At 41.8% G+C, this 15,234-nt stretch overlaps 1 protein-coding gene across 1 annotated transcript in view; it reads right to left on the bottom strand.

Moving 5' to 3' along the window:
* The window catches only part of DLGAP3 (DLG associated protein 3), a 64,566-nt gene extending 63,825 nt beyond the window's left edge, over window positions 1-741 (bottom strand). Inside the window, exon 1 of the mRNA XM_054496871.2 lies at window positions 613-741. The gene's annotated coding sequence lies outside the window, so the exon portion shown is untranslated. The remainder of the gene's footprint in view (window positions 1-612) is intronic.
* Window positions 742-15,234: the final 14,493 nt, after the last annotated feature.

The following is a 15,234-nucleotide window of genomic DNA, read 5'->3' as shown; positions in this document are numbered from 1 at the left end:
TCCCGCCCGCGCGCTCCGCCCCCGCCCCCGCCCCCGCGCAGGGCGGCAGAGCAGGGAGAGGGAGAGGAAGAGGGAGGGGGACCGAGCTCCCCGCCCCCGCGCGGACCCAGGAGGGCCGAGGTCGCCGCCCGCGGGCGGCCGCCGGGGTCCCCGAGGAGCGCCGACCTCGCTGAGCGACGGTGCTGGGGGCGCCCAGCATAGGGGCAGGAATGAGATCCCCCTCCCCGGGGACCCAGGAACAGGCACCCGAAGTGTCACGACCACGCACAGCCGACCTGGGCACAGGGACCCAACCAAGCCCGGCGGCGGGCGGGCGGTCGGGGACCAGCTCAGCCTCACGGACCGGGTCTCGCCCCCCGCCGAGACGCAGTCACGCCCTGAATGTCACACACAGCCCCCAGGCCCGTCCGCTTAGGAGACTCTCCTTCGGGCTTTCCCGGTCGGCCGCCTGACCTCAGCTCCTGGCCTGGAGTCAGGGAGCCCCCCTCTTCGGCCCCAGCCCCTGCCAGGATGGGGCGCTGTGCCCGGCCTCGGAGCCGCTGGCAGGCGTCCACCACCCCACAGTCCGCACAGCCGAGGCATCCCCAGTGTGGAGGGAGAGCCCCGCTGTACCTGCAGCCTGTGCTGGGCCCCCGCCCGTGCCCACTGTGCCCGCCCGCCTCTGGGCCCTGAGCCTGGGATTGTGCCATGGCGGGGTCGGGGTCGGGGGAAAGGGACTGTCCGAAGCACAGCTGGAGGCTGCGGAGCCCGGACACAGGCTGCGAGAGCCGAGAGGCGGAGAGCTGACTGCAGCAGTCCCCTGGCTTGAATCCGTCTTGGCGCCCAGAGCGATGCTGTAATGGGGGGGAGGGGGCCGCGGTGGGGAAGCCGCAGGGGGAGGGGCTGAAGACGTGGGGGAAGGGGTGGCTCCGGATTCCGGCTTTCCAGGGTGGGTGTGAGGGAACACTGCCTCAGGCGCTGAAAGTTGGGGGTGGAGGTTCAGTGGGCATCCTTAAAGCCCTCTTCCCTCCTCTACCTTTTCCGGTCTTGAAAGCTTGGGGTGGTGAGGTGTGGGCTTGGGGGGCTTGAGAGACTGTCCACCTCTCTAGGAACATACCTTGGAGTTGTTCTGATTCAACGGCCCCCACCCCGCACCCCAACAACTCCCTGCTCTCTGTTTCCTTGTGGGGCCACCGGCTCTTCTCCCTGTATAAAGGGGGAAAGTGAGGCACGGAAAGGAGAAGCCAAAGGCCCAGGAGAGCTAGAACTGGGAGCCAAGACCTCTTTTCCCCAGGGAGATGATGTTTTAAGATGCCACATTACATTAAATAACATAAGGGGCTTGGAGAGCCCTCCTCCCGAGGGATACCTAGAAGTCTGGTAAGAGACTAGTAGATTGGTCACCTACCCTGCTGCTCACAAGAACAGTTCATTGTCTCTTCAATCATGAACTGAGGTTGCAGACCATTTCCAGCCCAGGGTTCAGTCAAGAGCAGATATCATGAAAATAAGAAAGTTGTTCCCAGGAACCCACTTTAGAACTGAAGGAAACATCTCACTTTCCGTGGAGCATAAGAACAGCCATCCGGCCGAGCGCGGTGGCTCATGCTTATAATCCTAGCACTTTGGGAGGCCAAGGCGGGCAGATTACCTGAGGTCAGGAGTTCAAGACCAGCCTGGCCAACATGGTAAACTCCCATCTCTACTAAAAATACAAAAAATTAGCCGAGTGCAGTGGCACGTGCCTGTAATCCCAGCTACTCAGGAGGCTGAGGCAGGAGAATTGCTTGAACCCGGGAGGCGCAAGTTGCAGTGAGCTGAGATTGTGCCACACTGCAGCCTGGGCAACAGAGCCAGATTCAGTCTTAAAGAAAAAAAAAAAAAGGAAGAGCTGACGGCCGGGCACAGTGGCTCACGCCTGTAATCCCAGCACTTTGGGAGGCTGAGGCAGGCGGATCACCTGAGGTCAGGAGTTTGAGATCAGCCTGGCCAACATGGTGAAACCCTGTCTCTACCCAAAATACAAAAATTAGCCCGGTGTGGTGGTGGGTGCCTGTAATCCCAGCTACTCAGAGGCTGAGGCAGGCGAATCGCTTGAATCCGGGAGGCAGAGGTTGCAGTGAGCCGAGATTGCACCATTGCACTCCAGCCTGGAACTCCGTCTCAAAAAAAAAAAGAACAGCCGTGATAGAGGATGCTAAAAAAGCACCACGGTGTTTTCACAGTTCTAAGACCTGTATTTTGTAAACTATTCTGAAACTGGAATGCATCTTACAATAAACAGGGACATTTAATATGGCTCTTCTACCTTTCTGTTAAAGCTGTTAGAGTTGGTGCATTTTAGAATTGAGAACATAATGTTATTTTCATTTGTTCATTCAACAACCCTTTACTGATTATATCTGGAACCTTGCTAGCCTCTTGGGAGCATACAGATTAATCAGACAGGCTTACCTTAGACAGTGTTCTCCCATAGCCATCCAGTGATTAATAAGTGATTAATAAGGGAGATGGAGATGTAAACCAATAATTACTATCAGGGCCAGCTTCATGGGAGTGTGACCTGTGCAGTCATACAGAGCCCCACATGTAGAAGGGCATCACTCTTGGTAGAATATTCTGCTGTCACTGTCTTAAAATTGTTAATAATTTTTGAACAAGGGGTTCACCCTGGGCCTAGCTCTGCCTAGGTGAAGAGGACAGTCAAAGAAGCACAAAAAGCTGGGCCCAGTGGCTCATGCCTGTAATCCCAGCACTTTGGGAGGCCAAGGCAGGCAGATCACGAGGTCAGGAAATCGAGACCATCCTGGCTAACACGGTGAAACCTCGTCTCTACTAAAAATACAAAAACAAAATTAGTTGGGCATGGTGGCGGGCATCTGTAGTCCCAGCTACTCGGGAGGCTGAGGCGGGAGAATGGCGTGAACCCAGGAGGTGGAGCTTGCAGTGAGCAGAGATCACGCCACTGCACTCCAGCCTGGATGACAGAGTGAGACTCCATCTCAAAAAAAAAAAAAGAAGCACAAAAGAAGCATTTGAATGGAGTCTCAAAGATTGGGAGACAGACTTTCAAGCAGAGAGTCACATGTGCCAAGACAGAGACTCACTCAGTGTCAATCAGTATGACAGGTGCCTTAGTTGATCTTCCCACTGAAAGCATGATAAATAGCAAAAAAAAAAAAAAGATAAAATATTTTTATTAAAACACAATAAAGAAGAGAATATATATGTGTAACTACGTATATTTTTAATATTCTTAAATGTATCAATGCGTTGGCAAGAAAATAAGAATCTCTCCAGCCAAAATCTAGGTAAAGGCAGAACCAGAGAAGTAAGCAGAGCACTGAAGCCAACTTTAGCCTTGGGGGCTGTGAAAGATGTGTTGCTAAAGGGCACCAATATTCTACCTCCACCTGAATCCATCTCCTTTGCCCTGTAACTTTGCAACTCCCTGCATCAAGAGTTGGACTCTTTGGAACAAGGATCTCTGAGGAGAGAAAAAAAAAAAAAAGAGGCAGACCCTACTCTCCCACCCCTTAAATCTGAGTGGACTTGTAACTTGCTTTCGCCAATGGAATCTGGAAGAAGTCATGGTGTGCCAGTTCCAAGCTTAGGCCATCAGAGACATGAATACTTCTACTCTTTCTCTTGGTCTCCTGCCTTCACTATAAGAAAAAGCCTCAAGCCTGAGACAGCTGGAGGATGAGTGACAAGGTGGAAGAGAGCTATACCATCCCAACCATCCCAGCCAAGATCATCATGGACCAGCCTATAGCCAGCAGATCTCCAAACATGTGAGAGAGCCCAGGCAAGAGCAGCAGAGATATCTACCTGTCCACAGCTGACTGCAGACACATTAGTGAGACCAGCTGAATGAGAAGAACTGTCGAGCCAATTTGAAGACTCTTGAGCAATAATGAATGCTTATTAATTTAAGCTACTGAGCTTTGGTATGGTACGGTATTATGCTGCAATATTATGGCATTTAATAACTAATACAGGGTCATTTGCTGACAGATGAAATTTAACTTCAGTTTTCATGTTCTCTCAGGGCACCAGAGATAAAAGATAAAACCCGAGTCTGCCCAAGATGGTCACATACTCCCCTGCATAAGCTTAGAACCCCAAAAAGCTGTATCTCAATGTACAGGAGAGCTAGAAAAAAACCTCATCCCCAAACCTAGGAAATTGTAAGAAAATTGCAAGCTTTAAACCTTGGCAGTAGTAATGAGTGTAGGAAGGAAGAATCACCTCCTGACTATCCATTACTACAAGTTAAATTTCACATCACATGCAGTCAGATCCACTCTACCTAGAGGATCTGGAAAAACTCAAGCCAAGAATTTGGTATAAAATGTACCAGATTGGTAGTGCCTCAGGTGCCTGGCAGAAGCAAATGTAAATCTTTGTCTCAGGCCTCAAATAATTTCCACAGATAAAATTCCAAAGAAAATGAATAACTCACAGTTCAATGTCTATCACTGAACACACAAGGAAACATGGCACTGTAAATAAGAAACAATGTGATTGTTCATTTTTATGTATCAACTTGACTGGGTTAAGGGATACTCAGGTAGCTGGTAAAACATTAGTTCTCGGTATGTCTGTGAGGGTGTTACCAGAAGATATCAGCATTTGAATCAGTAAACTGAGTACAGATCCGACCTCATCAGTGTAAGCAGGCATCATCCAATCCATTGAGGTCCCAAATAGAGCAAAAAAGGCAGAGCAAGGCAAAGTTGCTTTCTTCTTGAGCTGGGACGTCCATCTTCTCCAGCCCTTGGACGTTAGAGCTCCTGGTTCTCAAGCCTTCAGCCTCAAACTGAGTTATATCATTGTCTGCCTCAATTCTCAGGCCTTTGGTCTCAGGCTGAATTACACCACTGGCTTTCTTGGTTTTCCAGCTTTCAGACAGTACATCGTGGGACTTCTTGGCCTTCATAATTGTGTGAGCCAATTCCCCTGATAAATCCCCTTCCATATGTCTACATATAGACCACTGGCTCTGTTTCCCTGGAGAACCCTAACTGATACAACCAGCAAAAACAACACATAGTAGAAAAATACCTGCAAATAACAACTAATAGTATTATGAGACACAGAATGTAAAATAACTATGTTGAGTATATTTAGAGAAATAAAATAATCTTGCTCCTTTGGCTTATTTTTCTTGTCTTATTGTGCTGGCTGGGTCCTAGAGTACAATGTTGGATAGAAGTGGTGATGGTGGGCATATTTGTCATGTTCATAACTTTAATGTTTCTGACAGTTCTCCTTTAGGATGACATTTATTACAGGGTTTTTGGGGACCCCTCTTGATCAGGTGAATGAAGTTCCACTTTATTTCTAATTTACTGAGAGTTTTTATCAAATGTATGTTGAAATTAATCAAAGGCTGGATCTTTTCACTTGATCATATAATGTGTTCAATTATATTTAGAGATTTTCCTAATATTAAATTTTACTTTCCTGGGATAAACCCAACTCACTCATAGAGAGTTATGATTTATTTTACATAGACAATATCATCAGATTCAATCAGCAAATATTTTGTTTTGGATTTTTGCATCTATATTAATAAACAAAAATAAACCTGAATTTTCCTGTCTTTGTTTTCTATGATTTGGCATCTCGGTTAGTCTAGCCTTGTAGAATGAGTTGGGGGAGTATTACCTCTTTTCTTTTCTTTTCCTTTTTATTTATTTTTTGAGACAGAGTTTCAAAGTTGCTCAGGCTGGAGGGAAATGGTGCGATCTCGGCTGACCGCAACCTCCGCCTCCAGGGTTCAAGCAATTCTCCTGCCTCAGCCTCCCAAGTAGCTGAGATTACAGGCACACCACCACGCCCAGCTAATCTGTAGCCACGCCCAACCACCTCTTTTCTTTTTCTCTGAAAATGTTTGTATAAGACTGGAATTATCTGATATTTGTAAGTTTTTGTGAGATTTGTGTAAGACATGTGTTTCATCTGTAGAACTGGTGTTTATAATTTTTTTTCCTATTGCTTCTATTTCCTTAACAGGATGTATTAGTCCATTCTCACACTGCTATAAATTACCCAGTTCTCACCCGAGACTGGGTAATTTATGAAGAAAAAAGGCTTAATTGACTCACAGTTCTGCAGGCTGTACAGAAAGCATGACTGGAAGCCCGCAGCAAACTTACAATCACGGTAGAAGGCAAAGGGGACTTGAGCACGTCTTCACATGTAGGAGCAGGAGACAGAGAGCACAGGGGGAAGTGCTATACACTTTTAAACAACCAGATCTTGTGAGAACTCACTGTCATGGGAATGGCAAGGGGGAAATCCACTCCCATCATCCAATCACCTCCCACCAGGCCCCTCCCGCAACACTTCGGATTATAATTCAACATGAGATTCGGGTGGGGACAAAGAGTCAAACCATATCACAGGACTATCTAAAGTACTAGTTCAGGCTTTCTATTTTTTAACCTCTTCTAATAGGTTATATTTTTAAAGGATATGTCTATTTTGTCTAAGTTTTCAAATGTATTGCCATAAAGTTATTTTAAAATTATTTTATCATTTAAATCTCTGCTTTACCTATAATTATGTCCTCCTTTATAATATGTATTTATACCTGCTTTCTTTTTCTTGATTCACGTTGCCAGAGATCCATATTTTAATCATTTTAAAGAATTAGGCCAGGTGTGGTAGCTCATGCGTGTAATCTTAGCACTTTGGGAGGCCAAAGTGGGTGGATCATGTGAGGTCAGGAGTTCGAGTCCAGCCTGGCCAACATGGTGAAACCCCCACCTCTACTAAAAACACAAAAATTAGCAGGGTGTGGTGACGGGCGCCTGTAGTCCCAGCTACTTGGGAGGCTGAGGCAGAAGAATCGCTTGAACCCAGGGGACAGAGGTTGCAGTGAGCTGAGGTCACACCACCGCACTCCAGCCTGGGCGACAGAGCGAGACTCCTTCTCAAGAAAAAAAGAAAAAAAGAATTAGGCCAAGTGTGATGGCTCACGCCTGTAATCCTAGCACTTTGGGAGGCTAAGGTGTGAGGACTGATCGAGCTCAGGAGTTCAAGACCAGCATGGGCAACATAGTGAGACCCTGTCTCTATTCAAAAAGAAAAAGAAAAAGAATCAAATGCTTAGCTTCTTACCTTTGTTGATCTTCTGTGTTGTATCTTTTCTAATTTGTTGATTCTGCTCTCATTTTTATTATCTACTTCCTTCTACGTTCTTTGGGTTTACTCATTCTTTAAGTAACTGCTTAAGTTGAAAATATAATTCCTTAATTTTCAGCTTTTCTTCTTTTTTAATATCAATATGTAAGGCTATAAACTATCTTTAAAGAACTGTTTTAATTCCTTAAGTTTCAGCTTTTCTTCTTTTTTGGTATAAACATGTAAGACTATAAACTATCTTTAAAGAACTGTTTTAATTCCTTAATTTTCAGCTTTTCTTCTTTTTTGGTATAAACATGTAAGACTATAAACTATCTTTAAAGAACTGTTTTAATTCCTTAATTTTCAGCTTTTCTTCTTTTTTAATATAAATATGTAAGGCTATAAACTATCTTTAAAGAACTGTTTTCACTGCATCTCATATGTTTTCATTATCATTTAGTTCTAATTATTTTTAAATTCATATTATGATTTTTTTGACCTATGAGTTATTTGGAAGTGTATTTTTCATTTCTATATAGTAATATTTAGTTTATATTTTTGTTATTAACTTCTAACTTAATTGAAGTGTGATCAAAGAATCTTGCCTGTATGGTACTTATTCTTTGAAGTTTGTTGAAACTTGCTCTGTGACTAGTATATGATCAAAGTTTGTAAATGTTCTGTGTGTGTGCGCAGCTGTCAGTCTCCAAGGTGGCTTCATTTACTCTCATCTCATTGTATGTCTGACCTTGGGTAGCCTCCTCCCACATTGGATAATAGGGATAATATGTACAAGCAATAGAATTTGCAGAAATGACAGTGTATGACTCCTTAGGCTAGATCATAAAATACATTGCAGCTTTCACCTTGCTGTCTGAGGTAGCTCAATAGCTAACTCTGGGAAGCCAGCTGCCATGTCATGAAGACATTCAAGCAGACCTACATGGGGAGGAACTGAGCCCTCCTGAGGTAGGAGGTGGGACTCAACTCCAGAGGTGGGGACACGGGACCAAATAGACAACCAGCTAAAACAGGGCTGCGGCAGAAGCAGCTTTCTATAAGACATGCCCCCCGCAGTGTGCCATGTCAGTTTACCATTGCCATGGCAATATCCAGATGTTACTGCCCCTTTCCATGGGAATGACCTGACCTGGCAATGAATCCAGAAGTTAACACCCTTTTCCTAAAAATTTCTGCATAAACTGCCCCCTAATTTGCATATAATTAAAAGTAGGTATAAATATGAGTGCAGAACTGCCTCTGAGCTGCTACTCTGGGCACACTGCCTATAGGGTAGCCCTGCTCTGCAAGGAGCAGCAGCTCTGCTGCTACTGTGCACGGCCACTTCAATAGAAGTTACAAGTTGCTGTCTAACACCACCGCTAGCCCTTGAATTCCTTCCTGGGTGAAGCCAAGGACCCTCCTGGGCTAAGCCCCAATTTGGGGGCTCATTGGTCCTGCATCACTTCCAGCCATTAGCACCAACCTGGTGATTATGTGAGTGAGTCAGTTTGACAGCAGATCCTTCAGCTCCAGTCAAGCCATCAGATGACTGCAGCTCCTGAGAACATCTCTCCGAATTTCATGAGAAATCTTAAGCCAAAATCACCCAACTAAACCACTCCTAAATTCCGACCCACAGAATCTGAGAAATGATAAATACTTGTAGTTGTTTTACACTACCAAGTTTCTGCAGCAATTGGACAACCAAGACAATTCTGAAGAAGATTTTGTAGTCTCCAACCGTAAGAAGCAGAATTATGTATATGTTAAATCTCTGTTTTTCAATTTCATTGTTCATATCTTTAACATATTTACTAAATTTCTATCTGTTTGACCTATCAACAACTTTTAAAATGTGTTGAAATCTCCCACCATGGTAGAGGATTGTCTACCTCTTGTCTATTGTAGCCCTATCAAATTTTCTTTATATATTTTAATTCTACTTTATTAGGTACATGCATATTGGGATTAAAAAGGCAAAAATAAAACGATCATTATTTTCAGATGACATAATAATTAACTAGAAAATAAAAAAGAATCTAAACAAATTGTTAGAGTACTTGTATTTAGCAAGCAGTCTGGATAAAATATCAATATACAAAAGTCATTTGCATGTTTATATTTGTACAATAATAAAACATAATTTTTAAAAGTATACCATTTACAATCATTACAAAAAGTTATATAATTAATAATAAATATAATAAAAGATTAATAAAATTATGAATATTTACTGATAGTCATTTTAAAAGACTTAATAAATGGAGAAATATTTCACATTCATGGATTAAAAAATTATAATTTGCAATGATGTCAGTTCTTCCAATATTAATCCCTAGATTCAATGCAATTTCAATCAAAATACATGCAATTTGATAACCTGATTCTGAAATTAGTATGAAAAAGTTAAGAATCAAGAACTGTTACAATTTTTTAACTTTTTATCATGACAAGTTTCAAACATATTTTTTAAATAAAATAGAAAAATATCTCCCCATGTATTTGTTACCCAGATTCAATTATTATAAACTCTTAGCCAATTTTGTCTAATCTATCTATCTATATATATATATATATATAGTTTTTGAGATGGAGTCTTGCTCTGTTGCCCAAACTGGAGTGCAGTGGTGCTATCTCGGCTCACTGCAACCTCTGCCTCCCAGGTTCAAGCGATTCGCCTGCCTCAGCCTCCTGAGTAGCTAGGACCACATGTGGGCACCACCATGCCCAGCTAATTTTTGTATTTTTAGTAGAGACAGGGTTTCACCATGTTGGCCAGCCTGGTCTCAAACTCCTGACCTCAGGTGATCCACCTGCCTTGGCCTCCTAAATTGCTGGGATTACAGACGTGAGCCACCATGCCCAGCCGTAATCTATACTTTCTACTCTTCCTCTCTTTGTACTATTTTGAAGCAATTGCTAAACATTGTACTTTATCAATAAATATTTTAGTAGCTATCTCTATAATAAAAAAATTTTTTGTTAAACATAATCACAATACCATTACATCTAAAAATTTTAATAATTTCTTAATATCATAATAATCATTAAATATCTAGTTAAATATCCAATCAAATTTCTCTGATTCTTCTTATACATTATAATCAACTGATGTCATCTAAGTCTTTTTTTCTGAGACGGAGTCTCACTCTGTTGCCCAGGCTGAAGTGAAGTGGTATGATCTTGGCTCACTGAAACCTCTGCCTCCTGGGTTCAAGCAATTCTCCCACCTCAGCCTCCCGTGTAACTGGGATTATGGGCACACATCACCACACCCTGCTAATTTTTGTCTTTTTAATAAAGATGGAGTTCACCATGTTGGCCAGGCTGGTCTTGAACTCCTGACCTCCAATGATCCACCCACCTCAGCCTCCCAAAGTGTTGGGATTACAGGCGTGAGCCATGGCTCCCGGCCCACTTAAGTCTTTTTTAATCTGTAGATTCCCTCCTTCTTTTTTATTCCAGCAATTGTATTTGTTGAAGAAACCAAATTGTTTATCCTGAGAACTTCCCAGTTTGGATTTTGCCTCCGAAGTTTTATCATATTTCTCTATCCCTTATATTTCCTGTAAATTTGTAATTAGTTTAGTGGTTTGATCAGATACAGGTTCAATTTTTGGGCAAGATTTCATTAGCAGTGTTGTATATTTCCATTAGTAGATATATATATCTTTTGAGTAATGGTTACATAGATATACATACATGTAAATTTTCATAAATTAATACATTTAAGATTGTACATTAGGTTGTGTATATTAAGATCTATACTTTTAAGATGCACTTTAGTATGTGCCTTTTTAACTCAATAAAAATGAAATAAAAGTAATAATTTGGTTTCCCTGCATATTACAAAGGTGACTAATAAGGATTTTGTGGGGTTTTCTTTGGTAAAATTATAACTTTTTTTTTTTTTGAAACAGGGTCTTACTCTGTCACCCAGGCTGGAGTACAGTGGCACAATTGTGACTCACTGAGGTCTCAACCTCCCAGGCTCAGATGCTCCTCCTGCCTGAGTCTCCAGAATAGCTAGGACCATAGGCACATGCCAACACCTCCAGCTAATTTTTGTATTTAGAGACAGGGTTTTGCCATGTAGCCCAGGCTGGTCTTGAACTCCTGGTCCCAAGTAATCCACCCACCTCAGCCTCCCAAAGTGCTGAGATGACAGGCATGAGCCACTGTGCCCAGCCTTTGGTAAGATAATGAACTCATGCATTTAAACATGTTTGATACATTTTAATCCATTGAAGGTATTCTTCTATTATGCTCTATTTTTCCCAAATTTGACCAAAGGTAGCTTCTTTAAGTTGGCTGCTGGGTCCTTCATAATCCCATATTTGGTAGTTTCCTTGCTTTTTAATACAAGAAAGCATTTCAATTAATTTTGTGCATTTTCTGTACAAAATAGCCATTCTTTCCAAGGATTCAGAATGCTTTTAATTCAAAATGGTATTAAAAGCTCCAAACTGGGTACTAGGAGATCTCATTAATTAACCTAAACACTTCTGAAGAAGAAGAATAAAGAGGTGTTATTTGCCTTATCAGGATCAGGACTTATTAAAAAGATATAGCATCAAGACCATGTGGTGCTGGCTCAGAGAGACAACATGATCAGTACAATAGACTAGAGAGCTCAAAAACATATTTATATGTGGAACTTAGATACGTAACAGAGGCAGCATGGCAGATAAGTGGAAAAAGGAGGGAAAAGGATTACCCATTTGGAAAAGTAATTAATTGAATTCCTACTTCACACAATACACAATTCATCTCCAGTTGGATTGGGTTAATGATTTAAATGTCAAACACAAAACTCTTAACAGAAGTTGCGGGCAGGCACAGTGGCTCACGCCTGTAATCTCACCCCTTTGGGAGACCGAGGTGGGTGGATTACTTGAGGCCAGGAGTTTGAGACCAGCCTGGCCAACGTGGCGAAACCCCGTCTCTACTAAAAATACAAAAATTACGTGGGTGTGATGGCGCGCACCTATAGTCCCAGCTACTCGGCAAGCTGAGGCATGAGAATCACTTGAAGCCAGGAGGTGGATGTTGCAGTGAGCCAAGATTGTGCCACTGCACTCTAGCCTTGGTGACAGAGGGAGACTCTGTCTCAAAAATAAATAAATAAATAAAAAGAAGTTGCATTTGTCTGGGTTCTTTTGACAAACAGAACCAACAAAGGTGTGTGTGCACGCGCGCGCACGTGTGTGTGTGTGTATGGATGGATGGATAGATAGATAGATAGATAGATAGATAGATAGATAGATAGATAGATGGATGCATAGATGCATAGATAGACAGACAGGTAGATAGATAAGTATAATGAATTGGCTCACACAATTACGGAAGCTGAGAAGTCTCAAGATCTGCAGTAAGGCAAGCTGGAGACCCAGGAAAGCTAAAAGCAGAGTTCCAGTTCAAGTCCAAAGATGGAAGAAGAACTGATGTCCCAGCTTGAAGACAGTCAAGCAGAGAAAAAGAATTCTTTCTTACTCAGCTTTTTTATTCTACTCAGGGCTTCAATGAACTGGATGAGGCCCATCCACATTGGGGAGGGTGATCTGCTTTCTCAGTCTGCAATTTAAATGTTAATCTCATTCAGAAACTCTCTCACAAACACACACAGAAATAATGTTTAACCAAGTATCTGGGCACTCCATGACCCACTCAAGTTAACACATAAAATTAACCATCACAGAAGTATAGGTAAATGTCTTTCTGACCTTGAATTAAGAAGATTTTCTTAAACAAGTTGAAAAAAAAAAAAAGCACTATCTAGGAATGAAAAGCTGGATACCTTTGACTATATTAAAGTTGAGAACTTCTATTCTATGCAGCCATAAAAAATGATGAGTTCATGTCCTTTGTAGGGACATGGATGAAATTGGAAATCATCATTCTCAGTAAACTATTGCAAGAACGAAAAACCAAACACCGCATATTCTCACTCTCACTCATAGGTGGGAATTGAACAATGAGAACACATGGACACAGGAAGGGGAACATCACACTCTGGGGACTGTTGTGGGGTGGGGGAAGCGGGGAGGGATAGCTTTAGGAGATATACCTAATGCTAAATGACAAGTTAATGGGTGCAGCACACCAGCATGGCACATGTATACATATGTAACTAAACTGCACATTGTGCACATGTACCCTAAAATTTAAAGTATAATAATAATAAAATAAAAAAAGAACTTCTATTCATAAATCATCTTAAAGAAAGTGAAAAGACAAACTATAAATGGGGAGGAGATATTTGTAACATACATAACTGACCAAGAATCAGGATCTAGGATTTTTTTTTTAATATGAGCTCCTTCAAATCAATAAGAAAAGGGCAATCAAATAGAAAAATGCATGATACATAAGATACATGAGCAAGATACATAAGCAGGCACTTCTCAGAGAAAACACATATAGCAGATAAATGCTTGAGGACATGCTCAAATTTATTAGTAACAAGGGAAATGCAAATGAAGACCAGAATGAGAAACCAATGTGCTCTCATCAGATTGGCAAAAATTAAGAAATCTGACAATCTCAACTGTTGGACAGAATGTGAATCAACAGGATTTCTTACACATTTTTTGGTGGTGTATAGATTAGAATAAGCATTTTAAAATAATTTGGCTTGCAAAGTTTGCCATTCATAGTCCCTGAAGGATAACACACAAAGTTTTAACAACCAGTACCATACAGGACTGACTGAGCAGAACAGATCCAGCCAAACCAGATGCTAGCCAACAGTTCTGCTGATGTGTACTGGCTGACTACTAATCTTTCATACACTTAAAACTTAGCATTTCACCCCTAGTTATTAATATGTACCCAATGGAACTTCTGCTCATATTTAATCAAGAGACAGATACAAGAATATTCATAGCAAGATGGTTCGTGGTAGGGGAAAGAAAACTAGAAACAACCAAATGCCCACTAACAAAAGAATGGATAAAATAATCACAGAATAGTCACACAATGAAATATTACATACAGCATGCAAAAATATGAATAAATCTAAGTGAATATAACATTGAGGTTTTTTTTGAAAGGTCCCAGAAGATCATATACACCATAAAGTGACTAAAACTGAATAATATTTAGGCCACATATACATTTGATAAAACTATAAAAACAAAGGGAATGTAAATCACAAATTTGGTAAAAGGCAAAAGATTTATACAATTTGAAGAGAAACCAGAGTATAAATCACAAATTTGGAAAGGAGGAGGCAGAGTTGTAGGATAGGGGAGAGTCAGGGAGAGTACTCTTGTAGCTCTTGGGTTGGGTGGTGGGATTCTAGGCATTTATTACATTCTTTTACAAATATCTGCAGATACATACTCATACACAAATAAGAGGTCCATGTGCACTGATGACAGCGAACCATAAACCAAGAATTATTATTTATCCAATTCTATGAATCTTAAGTCCATTAAAAAATAAAAGACAAAATATGAGCAGAAAACAGAAAATTTTAAAGAATGACCAAGCAAATAAGGAAAGGACCTAAATGGAACATCTAGAAGTGAAAAATATAACTGAATCATAAAACTCAATAAATTGGTTTTACAGCCAACTGGAAGCAGGTGCTAATAGAATCAATGAACAAGAACAAGAACAAGAACAAGAGAGCTGAAAAATACACAGAAAAAGCATCCTAGAGAGAGACTGTGAAAGACAAGTTAAGAAGGGAACATGAAACAGCCCAAGGTATATCTAATCGGAAGCCCAAAAAAGAGGGAGAGAATGGGGTAGGAGAAATATGTGGAGAGACAAGGGCTGATGATCTTCCAGAACTGATGAAGATATCAAGGTATGGACGCCCAACAAATTTCGAGTAGAATAATTAAAAGGAAATCCAGACCAGGCACAGTGGCTCACGCCTGTCATCCCAGCAATCTGGGAGGCCAGGGTGGGCAGATCACTTGAGCCTAGGAGTTTGAGACCAGCCCAGGCAAGAAAGCAAGACTTCATCTTCACATAAATACAAAAAAAAAAATTAGCCGGGAGTGGTGGCATGCACCTGTAGTCCCAGCTACATGGAGGCTGAAGTGGGAGGATTGGTTGAGCCTGGGAGGTTAAGGTCGAGGCTGCAATGAGGCATGATTGCAC

Source organism: Pongo pygmaeus, chromosome 1 (genome assembly GCF_028885625.2).
Source record: "Pongo pygmaeus isolate AG05252 chromosome 1, NHGRI_mPonPyg2-v2.0_pri, whole genome shotgun sequence".
Lineage (NCBI taxonomy): Eukaryota > Metazoa > Chordata > Mammalia > Primates > Hominidae > Pongo > Pongo pygmaeus.
Note: the sequence above shows the minus strand (reverse complement) of the source record. Positions and strands in the feature narration are given on the sequence as shown.